The sequence below is a fragment of the Chroicocephalus ridibundus genome, chromosome 6 (genome assembly GCF_963924245.1).
Source record: "Chroicocephalus ridibundus chromosome 6, bChrRid1.1, whole genome shotgun sequence".
Lineage (NCBI taxonomy): Eukaryota > Metazoa > Chordata > Aves > Charadriiformes > Laridae > Chroicocephalus > Chroicocephalus ridibundus.
Window position 1 is genome coordinate 73911796 of NC_086289.1, and position 13464 is coordinate 73925259.

Sequence of the window (13464 nt, forward strand, 5' to 3'; positions counted from 1 at the left end):
GAGTTAACTAAAAAACATTCTGGGGACGATGAACCTTTTGCCAAAACTCAAAGCAAAGATTTCTATTGTCAATCAAGAGGCACAAAACATTTCCAAATCGTCTTTTATGCGTGTGCATTGTTGGGAGAAGGGCAAGCAAGACAGAGTAAATGTTTCCTGCAGTCTCTGATGTACCTGGGGTACCGAGTATCGCGGGAGTGATGCGAATAGCTTCCTAAGAAATTTCTGAACAGATACATGGCGTTACTACTATGAGTCGAGAGAGGAGAAAGTAGTTTTCCATCCATCACTGAAGCACTACCACCTTTACCATATCCATCCTTTTCCACTATCGTATACGAGACCAGGGTGGACTCTCAAAGAACAAGTCTCTTGCAAGCAAACCGCTAAACCCAGCCCTGTTTCGCTTTGCAGCCCGAACCTCCTTCTCTCTTGATGGTCAGGCACGTTCCTCCCCCAGAGCAGAGCCACTGTCACCCCGCCGAAGCTGGGGAGCAACCTCAGGCTTGGCCCAAGACACCCAAAGTCAAGGTGGCTCCTGGCCTCAGTGGCTTTCTGCTTTGGCCTTTGAAAGCCTTCTCATTAATAGCTTTTTATAAGACACGTAATTTATACACAGGGCACCTACAAACAGCAGCTGGGATGTGTGTTGGTTTGGAAATTGAGAGCCTGCGACTGTGCCTCCTACCAGCTCGATCGTTTGGTTTATTTGTGCAGTTGTGTTTTATGCCCTCCCCTGCGGAGGAGGTATAATTAAAGCCACCTGGAAACGCAAAGCGCCTCCCACCACCCAGCCAGATGACAGGGAAGCCCCTAACCCCGGTCTCGCAGGACGGTATATTCCTCTAGGTCGGTTTTACATCGTCTCTCCAAGCCAGCCTGGCTCCATCTCTGCTCCCCGAGGGCGGGCAATGGGGTGACTGGGTGATACCCCCCTCCCCAGCTCCGCTGCCTCCCCTGCAGGTACCAGGTGCTGACCTTCAGCTGGGAGCACCCACAGCACCACAAAGTCAGGCTTTCAAGGCGCTTCAAGGCCACCTACACGCACTTAAAAGCCCAAAAGAAGGGTGAAGGAGGGGAGACCCACGCCATCCTGCACGTGCAGCACTTTCCTCTCTGAACTGAGGCATGTTGTAAACAGGGTTTAGCAGGCTGTAGGTAAAATTTGAGCTCTCTATAGCCCTAATCTTAGAGATTACTAGAGACTCGCGTATTGCTGAGGGATCGAAGATGAATAGCCATTTTAGCCTGTGCTTCCACAGCAGCTTTTACAACATTAGATATAATGACCAGGTGCTCAGCTGGTATAAACTGCTTCAACTTTATTTTCTCTGCTAGCAATAAGAGCCAGTTCACATCACCCAAGGACTTCTTGCAAGGTCAGTATTAGATGAAGCTCATACACAGGTCGCGCTAAACCGTATGGCATTTACCCATTTTCCTGTTTCTGCGGAGATCTCCACAGTCGCTAACCACCTCATTAAGATACCGTCTCTGCTGCAGACACCGGAGTTTGTTGACATGTAAGATCAGCAATACATACTTTAAAAGAAAAAAAAACCATAGAAAAAACCTCCCACCACTTGCTACCACGAGGCTGACCCAGTGGGACTGGTATCCAGTGGGACTGGTATCCACTGGTCCAGCGCAGCCCACGGCAAGGAGGGGACGCGAGCACTAGCCCCGGGTGCCAGGCACAGGCGAGCCCTTTCCAAATTCCCTGCTTGTCCCCGTTGCAGGGCGCGCACCCTGCGTTACACAGCGGCGGTTTCAGGCCCAGCTGGGGAAACAAGGTCATTGTCATCATGATAGCAAGCAAACGTCGCAGCCGCGGACGCGCAGCCTCAGGCTGTGGGTGTCTCGATGAGACAGGCTGCGATGCTCAGGAGATACACAACTCGCTGGCGGCAGCTCGGCAAGCAGCAGCATCCCCCGTTATGAATGAACTTGCCATCCCGGACCGTGCGCAAAAAAAAAATAATACAGAGCCTGGTTTATCTCTAAGACTTCGGTTTGGTCCAGAGCTACAAACTGGCTGTGAATGCCAGAGAGGAAGTCTGATTCAAAAGGTTTTGAAAGGGAAAGGTAAAAAAACAACCGTACAGGTGCTCTAAGAACTAAGTTTTAACTCCATCTACGCTTCTCTGACACTGCAGCCAGGTAAACGGCAGCATTGGTCGCACCCTGCAGCAAAAGCGGGCAGCATCCATCATAAGGGGCTGAACAGCAGAGGTTAAGAGGTGCATGGCAGGAGCCTCTCTTACATTATAGAAAAGTTAGTGAATTAGCAATAGAGAGATTAGCAAGAGACGGCCAAGGCTGGAGAACACTTGAGCACGATGCCAAAAGCCAGAAGCCACTGAATGTCTCTGCTGTTTTGCGAGCAAATGGCAAAATTCACGCCATTAAGACCAAGAGTGACAGCACTGACAAGATTTATCAAAGATGATCTACTCTGGACTCAGTGAAAAATTGCCCCAGTAAAAATCCTGCCAGCTCTGCTGATGTATATTATCTTTATTAGAAAGGCCTCTCTGATAACCAGATTCAATAGGAGTTTTAGTGATTCATTTCTTCATATAAACTTCTGTATATGAATTCAGCACGGACAGATGGAACGGCAGCTTTGGAAAAACATCGTTATATGAAAACAGGGCTACATTTGTCAGCGGGTGTAGCAAAGGGGAAGGTTTAAAGTAGGGTTTTTTCTGCGGTGCATGTCTGTAAGCGAGATGGTATGCTACTAAAGTGCTTGTGTTACCCCTGGAGTTTGCATTCAGCCCCCCCCTAAATCCCAATAAATTAGCTGCAGTATGGGCAGACTGGTACCATTGCCCTCAGGGTGCAGTAATTAGTCTTCTTCATTGTTCATTTTTCTTGACCAAAAGCTACACATGTTCCAAATTAGACACAAAAAGAAAAGCAAGAGACATTACTAATGGAAAGTTATTGAAGCGGGATGGAGCAGGATCCAACATCCCTCCCTCCGAGTTTTCCCACCGAAGCTGCCGGGTCAGGGGATGGCAGGCTGGGCTCTGACAGCGAGTGCCCTCCCCCAGCCAAGCCCTGGTGGGCGAGGATGGGAAATGGCAATAACGGTCACTTCCAATTGTCTTTCCGACGTGACGGTGCGGAGGTATGAAAGGAGCAGTTTGCCCCCTTTGCTCTCCCGGGGCGGAGCGGGGAGATGCCCCAGAAGTCCCCGGCACAAAAACGCTCAAAGTGCCTCCACGCTCCCAACCTGCGACTTCCCCAGGCTTTGGCTTTGCACAAGCACTGGGCAAGCTCCGACCTGGAGCAAAGCAGGGCTGGAAAGCGGGAAAGCAGCAAAGAGATGGCTCTTGTTGGGACGGGGGATTCCCCAGCTGCATCTATCCCAGCCAGCAAAGGCCGCTGCTCAAGCTGCGATGCCCATGACGCACGCAGCGAGGCGTCGGGGCTCGCCGAGGGGACAGGATGAGAAGCAGGTCCCTTCCAGAATGGTCTCCATGCCACGAGGCTGTGCCATCCACAGGCGGTGCTTGGGCACAGGTCATTTCTGACCCGGCCATGACAGGAGCCCTTAGGAATGCTGTCCCAAGCACACAGAGTGTGAGCTGTGACATGAAGCACCGCGCAGCAGACGAGCGACCCACCCTGCCTTCACGCCGGCTGGGAGGCAGCCGATTCTCTCCATTGCCTGGTCCAGGGGGGTCCAAGAGAGGCCCCTTTGTCCATGCAAAATTATGAGGTTCAGGCAGGAGCAGACAGCAGACTCCAGCCAGGGACAGCTTTGAACTCTGCCACAAGTCCCCCACCTCCTACAATCTGCCCCGACGCTGGCATCGTTGATGGTCTCACCACGGCCCTCTCCTGTTCTTTAAGCTGTGTCCAAGGAGCCACGGAGTCGCTAAGGGAGGACAGCACGGTGCCAGCAGGAGAGGGGGACGGTGAAGCCCATAAACTCCCTTAGCGCCCTCCTGCAAAATCACGCCCTTTCTCCAGTGATGGGAAACGGATTTTTTTAGGACAAAAGGGGCTTATTACACGAAACCAGTTCAAGCCCCTGTAATATGCGTGCCAGCAGGTAGCAATATTTCACCTGGGCCCTTTGGAGAGGGGTCGGAGCCACCGGGACAATTCTCGCTGCCCAGGCTGTGCCTGACACGCTGCTCAGAGCCCAGGCGGCCCCATCCAGGCAGGGGAATCCAGGACATACAGAGAAGGTGGGTTTCCACCTCCCACATGGCCTTGGAGAGGAGGGTCTAGTCCCCACATAGGTCCCTGCACAGATCACCAAAATTCCTGCCTCTAAAAAACCCAGCAGCAAATTGCACCTGAGAGCGAACCGTTGGTTTCCACAGCTGCTCACTCAGCAGCATAAGAACAGCAAAAGTTAAAGAGTTCATGCCCAAGTTCAGGCATATCCCCTGGTGCAGCAAGACGGAGCTTTCAGCAGCAAGGCCACCCAGAAATTCCCAAGTTTGCCACGCACCATCACCCCACTCCTGCGCAGCCCTACAGGGCTCGCGGAGAAGCAGGCAGCATCTCTCGTTTAAATTTGCGTGCAGCTCGGTGCATTAGTGAAGTTCTCAGCTCTCCGTCTACCTTGAAGGGACACACTGCACCACGCTTTAGAGGGTCAGGAGGAGAGAGCGCAGCAGCCTTTGACTTCTGGCAGCAGGTTACTCCTTCAGTCCTCACCAGCGGCATTCGGTATGGTCCTGAAGGCCTGAAGTCTACCTAATCCTGCTGCTGACCTAGGGAGACCATTAAATGCAAAGGGCTGCACAACGTTTATAAGCCACGAACCCCAAGCTGGCTGCTCCCCAGTCCGTACCGAGAGCCGCAGGCTGGGATTCCCCGACCCCCGGGCAGGGCTGAGGGGGTGTGCGCGCACACCGCGCACCCAAAGGGGCAGCGAGGTGTGCTGAAAATCCCTGTTTCAGACAGTAAATCCACCCCCTTTGACCCCTGAAGAAACAGGTGTAACCCGGAGAGGGTATTAAGGCAGGTCTGGCAGTACAGACAAATAGCAACTTGGGTTCGGTGTCATATTTTTAGCACCGGATGGCCAGTTTTGCTAAATTGCATGTCGAATCCTTCAGAGAGCCAAAAACCAACAAAACTTGCAGTAGATTGTTATTGCAATGTAGAGGTGAGGAAAAACACCGTACGGACCCGCGAGTCCATCCCACACGAGGGGAGGCAAAGAGTCTCGGCGGGGGCGAGTGACACGGCGCAGTTAACTAGAACTCTGCCGGAAGAAGAGAAATAAGGGCTGACAGACCTGGTGTTCTATACAAAAATTTTATCGTGGTCTCGGTGGAAATGAGGTGTCCATCCCTGCCCCGACTGGCAAACGTGAAGCGACAAGGCGAGTAGATTGACTGGAATCCCAATTACATGGCGCAGGGTCGGACAACAAGGGCGCAACCATCGACTCTCTGCCGACACTTCCAAAATCCTTAAAAGACAGTTTTAAACAAAAAGCCAAAACACAAATCTCACTTTTTTCCCTGCTAGAAAGGAAGAATGAATTTCCCGCAACGGCCTCTGAAAGATTAGGCACGTTATTGTTAGCTCTGGGTAAGAAGTGGACATTAATTAATGCTGAATTGCAAAGAAATTCCAGTAGTATCAAATATTTCACTCCTGCCGCCGTAGCAATGAATTCATTATGAATAAAGAAATGAAAAACATATATCAGAAGGCAAAGTTAATGATTTCCCAATTATTACGTGTGAGCAAAATATACCACTGGACTAGAAGGAAAGAGGAGGAACCTATCTCAGCTTTCATTGCAGAAGACCGCAGCCCAAAGCGCGTCCTTTGCTGAGCACGAAGGGTTTATCAGGTGATTTCCAAGGTACGCACTGTGACCTTGAGCCAAACATAACATGTACCTTATCCTTAAACCCAGTAGAGGTTTTCTATCTACAAAACGGTAACACCAGCACTTACCTCCTGCAAATTCAGTCAGGTTTAGGGTGTGGGGAACCACTTGGACGCTCTGTCCTCGTGCAGTGGATGCTACAGCAGTTGTGGACATCCTTGAGGCTCCTCCAGCCACAGCATGGAGATGGTGAAGCCACTTCTCAGGGCAGCATGGGTGGGTATTTAGGAGTAGCTCTGGTGGAACCAGAGACACCTGGGCACGGTGGCTGGCAGGAGCACTGAGAAGGCCAGCAAGGGGCGGTTACGGCCAATCAAGGGAAAATTGGGCTCAAAGGAAGAGCCCGAGGTGAGACAGGACCAGCTGAGGTGGACGAAGCAGAGCCAGCAGTAGAGGGTCAGTCAGCCAGAACTGTATTTCTGCTGCCAGGAGGGGGTCGAGGCTTTTTGCATTACCAAAGACTGAAAAACCCAAAGGTGTAGGATCGTATAATCATCCTTAAACACAAGCACCAGAGCCACAGCTGCGGTAAATCAGTGATGCTCCAAGGACACCCGAGTGGCTCGGCTCCATGAGCAGACCTGGCCCAGGGACACCAGCTCTTTTCCTCAGCATTTGCCCGTTCCCAAGACATCTGTCACCTTGCAAATTAACCCAGGCTGACACTCGGCGAGGCACGTCTGCAGCTGCAGTGAACCTTTCCTGCAACGGCCCGCCTCAGATATTTATTTCGGTAGTCCTTGCTTTCCTATCTTTACTATTTTTACTACTTCCATTAGTCTTTTTGGCTCGAGGCGAGCAGCGCGCCTTCACGTTGTTTCCATCATCGCTCTGCGTGTGTCTGATACGTGTGTCAGGGGCTGCGAAATTCCACAAAGCTTGGCTAAATCCATGCTGTCTGGTAAATAATAGCAGCGCGTCCCCCCGTTCAAAGAAAATGACGCGAGGTTTATTAACGTAGCATCGGATGAGTTTCTGGTTTATATAATTATGCATTGAATTTAAAAAGAGATGTCATGCCGGCAATCTTGAGAGTCATAATAGACAATCTGTAAGAAAGAACAAAGGAAAATAATTTTAATAAAACATTATGCCCTAAGCAAGAAATATGCTTCATGTATCATACATGAGGAAAGATAGTTATTTGATGTAAAACGGAATTGTGACCTTGCTGCAGGAGCGTTCATTACCTAACGCCGCAACAAGCAAATTAATGGATTTTGGAAGGGTGCAAATAATAGTAATAATAATCATTTTGTTTCCCGGCATTTGCTTGCTGACAGCCAGATTTAGCAGCAAGTGTTTTGTAGTATTGTTCATAAAAGGGATTGCAAATAGCATGCCACACAGCCTTAAAGACATTACAGCAGCATGTGTCTAGTGCTAAGGTATTACGCATGAGTAATCAAGGTTTTTTAAGTGCTTATGAGGAGTGGAATCCCAGAAGTAAAAGTCTGGCTGCCAGATGTGTATATGCTTTGTGCGAGGACACGTATGTACGTGGTACTGTCAAGCATGCGTCAGTCTGGCCTTTGAATCCCTACGTAGGCAGGTGATGGTTATGGTTACTATGGAAATTACGCTGTTTCGTATGCGTTTTGCACGTGATTAACGGTTGTGTGATAATAAGTCTGATGAAAGGGAACCGGGGAGGTGTTGAATGGTCAGGTCTGGACATCGCCTTCTCTGCAGAAAGTCCCTCCCTTGCTAAGCAATAAGGGTTGTCTGAATTATCTCCTCCAGTAGGTCCCAGTTCAGTTCTTGGCCCTTCTGGGCTGGACCGGAGCTGCCCGCAGCCCCGTCCCAGCTCCCCGTCCCCCCAAAACGCCGCACCACCTCAAAAGACCAGCGTCAAATTTGCTCGTTAGCAGCCGACGGAGAAAGTTCGCCCTTCCCGCCCCCTCGGCCAGCCCGTCTGCGCAGCAGCAGGGACGGGCGGCCGGAGTGACGTATGTGTTATTTGGGGTGAAAATTTACTGCAAGAGCGGCCGCTGCTCCCGGAGGGGCTGGGCGGAGAGGGAGAAGCTGATGGTTCCGCAGTGACAGAGGCAGCGCCGAAGGGCTCTGCCCCGGCTGAAGGATGTTGCTGCCAAAAAAAAAAAAAAAAAAAAAAAAAAAAAAAAAAAATTCAAGAAAAGGAGGAGGAAACACCATACGGGGTTTTTTTCACCTCAATAAACTTCCTCAAAACCCAAATCAGGCCTTAGGAGCAGCTTGTGACGGAGCAAATATTCTGCAAGGAGCTGGCGGGATTGCCTTTATTTTTCAACAAAGATCACAAACAGGTTTCTAAAACACCTCGGCGTGTTTAAAACGGTAAAGTTATTAGGCGAGTAGGTACAATAAAAATCTCTGCATAATGGAACACCCCACCCCCCCCACAAGGCATACGCACCTTCGAAACGCTAGTGGAATTTTAAACCCTGGTAATTGCTTTGTAATGTAAGCGATTGCATCGGGAGCGTGAACGCCGCAGCCCTACCCTTGGGTCGCTCCCCCCAGCGAAGTACCCTCTGATTGCGGGAGGCTGATACGGAACCCGTGGCGTAACCGATTGCGTGTGCCAAAGGGAGTTTGTTTAATGGTCAAACCCGGCTGCTCTGTCCTTGTCTGTGCACGACGGGCAGAGGGAGAAAGCCCCATCCCACGGTCTGTGCACGACGGGCAGAAGGAGAAAGCCCCATCCCATGGTCTGTGCACGACGGGCAGAAGGAGAAAGCCCCATCCCATGGTCTGTGCACGACGGGCAGAGGGAGAAAGCCCCATCCCATGGTCTGTGCACGATGGGCAGAGGGAGAAAGCCCCATCCCATGGTCTGTGCACGACGGGCAGAAGGAGAAAGCCCCATCCCACGGTCTGTGCATGACGGGCAGAAGGAGAAAGCCCCATCCCATGGTCTGTGCACGACGGGCAGAGGGAGAAAGCCCCATCCCATGGTCTGTGCACAACGGGCAGAGGGAGAAAGCCCCATCCCACGGTCTGTGCACGACGGGCAGAAGGAGAAAGCCCCATCCCATGGTCTGTGCACGACAGGCAGAGGGAGAAAGCCCCATCCCATGGTCTGTGCACGACGGGCAGAGGGAGAAAGCCCCATCCCACGGTCTGTGCACGACGGGCAGAGGGAGAAAGCCCCATCCCATGGTCTGTGCACGACGGGCAGAAGGAGAAAGCCCCATCCCATGGTCTGTGCACGACGGGCAGAGGGAGAAAGCCCCATCCCATGGGGCAGCGCTGGGCACCGGCTGCGACGTGGGGTGGGAGCTCCCCAGAGAGGAGGACACCACTCAGCTTTGTGTCTCTAAAGCCGTGATTTGTTAGAACACCGGTAGAACAAAGCAACTTTTCTAACAGGGCAGATTTCCCCCCCTCTAAGTGAAACAAATGAAAACAGAGAGGGCTGAAATCAAAGCTGACGGCAGCCTTGCGAGCTTGTCCGTTCTTTCAGGCTTGCTCTGAATTTAGCAGCCTCGGAGGCTGCATCTAGAGTATATTTCATCTCACCTGGGTCCCAGACATTCCTTCTCACCCATCGCTGCCCAGGATGATGCCCAGCGGCTGGGAGGGCAGCCCAGTGCCCCACATGCAGCCTCTTTGTCCCAGGGGCAGTGGCCAGGCATAGAATCATAGAATCACCTGGGTTGGAAGGGACCTTTCAGATCATCGAGTCCAACCATCAACCTGACTCTGACAAAACCACCGCTAAACTGTATCTCTAAGCGCAACGTCTACCCGTCTTTTAAATACCTCCAGGGATGGTGATTCCACCACTGCCCTGGGCAGCCTGGTCCAATGCTTGACAACCCTTTCGGTGTAGAAGTTTTTCCAAATATCCATCCTAAACCTTCCCTGGTGCAACTTGAGGCCGTTTCCTCTTGTCCCATCGCCTGTTCCTTGGGAGAAGAGCCCGACCCCCCCCGGCTACCCCCTCCTTTCAGGGAGCTGTAGAGAGCGAGAAGGTCTCCCCTCAGCCTCCTCTTCTCCAGGCTGAACACCCCCAGCTCCCTCAGCCGTTCCTCACAGGACTTGTGCTCCAGACCCCTCACCAGCTCCGTTGCCCTAAAGGAGCCATGAGCCAGCCCTCCTCCCTGCCACGGCTTCTTACCCACTAACACACACAGTAAATCACCAGCAAACAAACAGCCCACCCCATTGTGTCCTGGAGGGACTAAAATTAGCAGTGAAAATGCCTGGAGGTAGAGGAGAGGTTGGATTTGGTATGTGGCAACCAGCAGCTCCCCAAAGCCAGAGAGGAGGCTCCAGCAAGCAGTGGCCAACGCACCATAGGTGACCCACCTATAGCTGGCGGGGTCCTCCAGTGAGTTTGCTGCTCATGCTTCCCACGGGATTCTGGCTGAGAATATTTGTGGTGGGTGCCCGCCGTAGGCTGAGCTTCACAAAACAGCTCCGCAGTTTCCCGGCAGCAGGCTGGAAGGGAAACGCCACGTTTTGTCCATGCTAATGGCTCTGAAGCACTTAATGGAAAAGTTTTAGCAGCCCTGTACTCAGGAGGAGGAGCTGGGAATTGGGCAGGAGGGGTTTGGTGTCAAAAGCGTGCCTTTTGCTATTTCTTGGGGTGGGGGGCAGGGGGGAGAAGCCAAACTGGTCACATTGTGAACGTATCAAGGTTTGCAAACACACAGTAAAGACGTGCTCAAACAAATGTCGCTGCCAAATTCAGCAGCCGGGCTTGTTCCTGGATGTCCTTCTTCCCACCAGACCCCAAGTACCCCCCCCAGCACTCGAAGGGGGCCTACAGAAAAGCTGGGGAGGGGCCGTTTGCAAGGGCATGTAGCGATAGGACGAGGGGCGATGGTTTAAACCAGAGCAGGGCAGGTTTAGATGAGACATCAGGAAGAAGTTCTTTACACGGAGGGTGGTGAGACACTGGCCCAGGTTGCCCAGAGAGGGGATGAAGGCCCCATCCCTGGAGACATTCAAGGCCAGGCTGGATGAGGCTCTGAGCAACCTGATCTAGTTGAAGATGTCCCTGCTCGCTGCAGGGGCGTGGGACCAGATGGCCTTGAGAGGTCCCTTCCAACCCGACACAGTCTGTGGTTCTATGACCCTGCCTGGCCCCTGGTGCCCTCCCACGGACCCCGGTGTGACCCGGGATCACCCACACTGGGGATCCGAGTCTGGTTTTCCCCACACCGTACCCGTCCCCCAGCTCTTCCAGCAGCGCTTCGGTCACAGCCGTTGTCACCCCCGCGAGCGTGGCAATTTTCTGTACTTTCAGTTCCTCAATTACATTGATTATCACATTAAACATTCCTGGTGCTACAGGAACAGACTAAAAATAATAAGCTTGTATCTTCCTAATACAAATGAAACCCATTTGTACTACTGAAAGTGTAGCGGGCTTATTGTTTCTCGGTAATGAAGCTTTCATCTCAAGAGATCCAATTCATAAAAATATACTTGCCAAGGCTGTGCATATATTTCCTTTTTTTTTTTTCCTTTTTTTTTTTTTTTTCTACTGCCACTGGCATTCCTTTAAGTTCGAATCTGATTCAGGATTAGACCAGCAATTGAAATAAAATGGAAAAAGCACAGAAATGCAACCAAAAAACCCCACCTCTGACGGCAGCCCCGTGCCCAGCCCAGGCTGCGGGCGCCCGGATCCAGGCACCTTCCCCGGCTATAAATATCTGCAGCCACCTTTGCTCCCGTTCCCGAAATAGAAACACATTGCAAAGGAGATAGGAACAGCAAAACACTGTACGGAAGCTCTTTTTTTATGTATATAAAAATATGAATTTGTAAGCAAAACCATGCGAGGCAGGCAATAATCCAGCCGAGGAGATGCTGTCTGCGGGCACCAGCTGCGGGGCGAGGAACGCACAGGTTTTTGATGCTTTTCCACTTCTCCCCGCGCCAAGCTCCGAGTCACAACGGTGCGATTAAAATGTAAAACGTAAAAATTGAGATCTGCCCCACTGGCTGCTCCAGAGCTTCGGCAAGGGTAGTCACTCCGGCTTCACGTCTGCCCACTGCCCCCACGGGGCAGGAGGGGCTCCAAGGGAGCATCCCCTGCTCCGGGAGGGTGGTGTGGTGGGACACGGCACCCAGGCTCTGCCCTGACGCTCTATTTGGGGGAGATGCAGCTCCTGCTACCCCTGGACACAACAAAAATGAGCCTGTTTTCCCCAGCCCGGTGGTTTCAGCCACACCATGGTGGCAGAACGGCAGCGGCTATTCAAGACCCCAACAGCAGGCACCAGAGCCGTTGGACCTGACCTCCCTCCATCCTTCCCTCCATCCAGGGATCCTGGAGACGAAGCCAGCCGGGACGTGCCCCACAGACATCCCTCCCATCAGGGGCTCCGTCTGCTTCCCCGCTTCCCTCCCACAAAGAGACAGAGATCTGACAGCAGCGAAAGCTTTGCTCTTTCTTTCAACCTTCAGAAATAAAACTAAAAGGCAGGGACGGGGCGGAGGAGAGGCTTCCCCTTGTATTTCCCTTTGGGCCTGACACAGTAGCACCCAGCGAGCGGTGGCCACAGCCGGGACGCACTTGCCCACCCTCCCACAGCTCAGCACCCACAGTAGGAGCAGGATGGACCACCATCTCCCTCCCCTTTTATCCCCGATGGAGTTGGGGGGGGGGGGGGGGAGAGTCAAGGCCTCACTTATCACAACTTTGATTTTTCTAAAAACCCATCCCTTATCCAGAATGAGTTCCTGTTCCTGGCATGGGTCAACTGCAGCAAAAAATGAGCTTCATTTTCTTAACCCTCATTTACCAGAACCAGTTCATCATCGCCTGTAATACTTGCTAAATGGAGGTTTGGGCAGTGTAGGCTTTGCTGGTGGGGCAGCACCTTCACTCCCCAGCTTTCGCCTACTAAGATTTAAACACCCCGAAACCACTGGTCTGGATCTGAGCGGGGCTGGATCAGGCCCCCCCAGGCAGAGTACACGATCCTGGGCCTCTCCTGCCCAGATATTAGCGATGCCACAACACCTTATGGGAAGGCAGACTTCGTCCCACATCTCCGACACTTGCAGGGTGCGATAGCCCTGCTGCCGGAGCTGCCCGCGGAGCCTTCCTCCGCCTGCCGGGTGCTTCCCCGGGGGTGGGAAAGCTTTAACGGTGAGCTCCAAAGCCTATGGCAGGGATAAAAGACACCTCACGGATCTGGCAGGTTGTTGCCATTTGTTGTATTTATTCAGAGGAATTAGTGCCATGGGAGGACACACGGAGAGGAAGGCGACTTGCCCGCTCTCGGCTGTGGACCTGCCCCACTCTCCATCCTCCCTCTGTCACCGTCCAGAGGCTGCTGGGAGGGTTTTGCATGAGAAATCTAGGAATGATTTTTGATTCCTAATTTATCTGGTGAAAAAAAAAAAAACAAAAACGAAAAGCAGCTCCGGTGTAGTTGTTTAGGGTTGTCTGTCTGTCTGTCCGTCCCCTTCGCTATCCCAGTGGGCCCAGCATCACGGAGAGCCCCCGCACGGCAGCACCGTCCCGCGGGGCGCACGGGGAGGGGGAGCTTTGTGGCGGCGGGTGCTCGGGACACGCAGGATGAACGCTCATCTCCAGCCCCGTACCGTTGCCTCGTCCCCCCCGCCCCGTGACCCCAGGCAGC

General features: G+C 52.5%; 1 protein-coding gene across 6 annotated transcripts in view; it reads left to right on the forward strand.

Annotated features, from left to right (window-relative positions):
• The window catches only part of LOC134517374 (calcium-activated potassium channel subunit beta-2), a 159680-nt gene that overhangs the window by 88801 nt on the left and 57415 nt on the right, over positions 1 to 13464 (forward strand). The gene's annotated exons all lie outside the window — the stretch shown is intronic.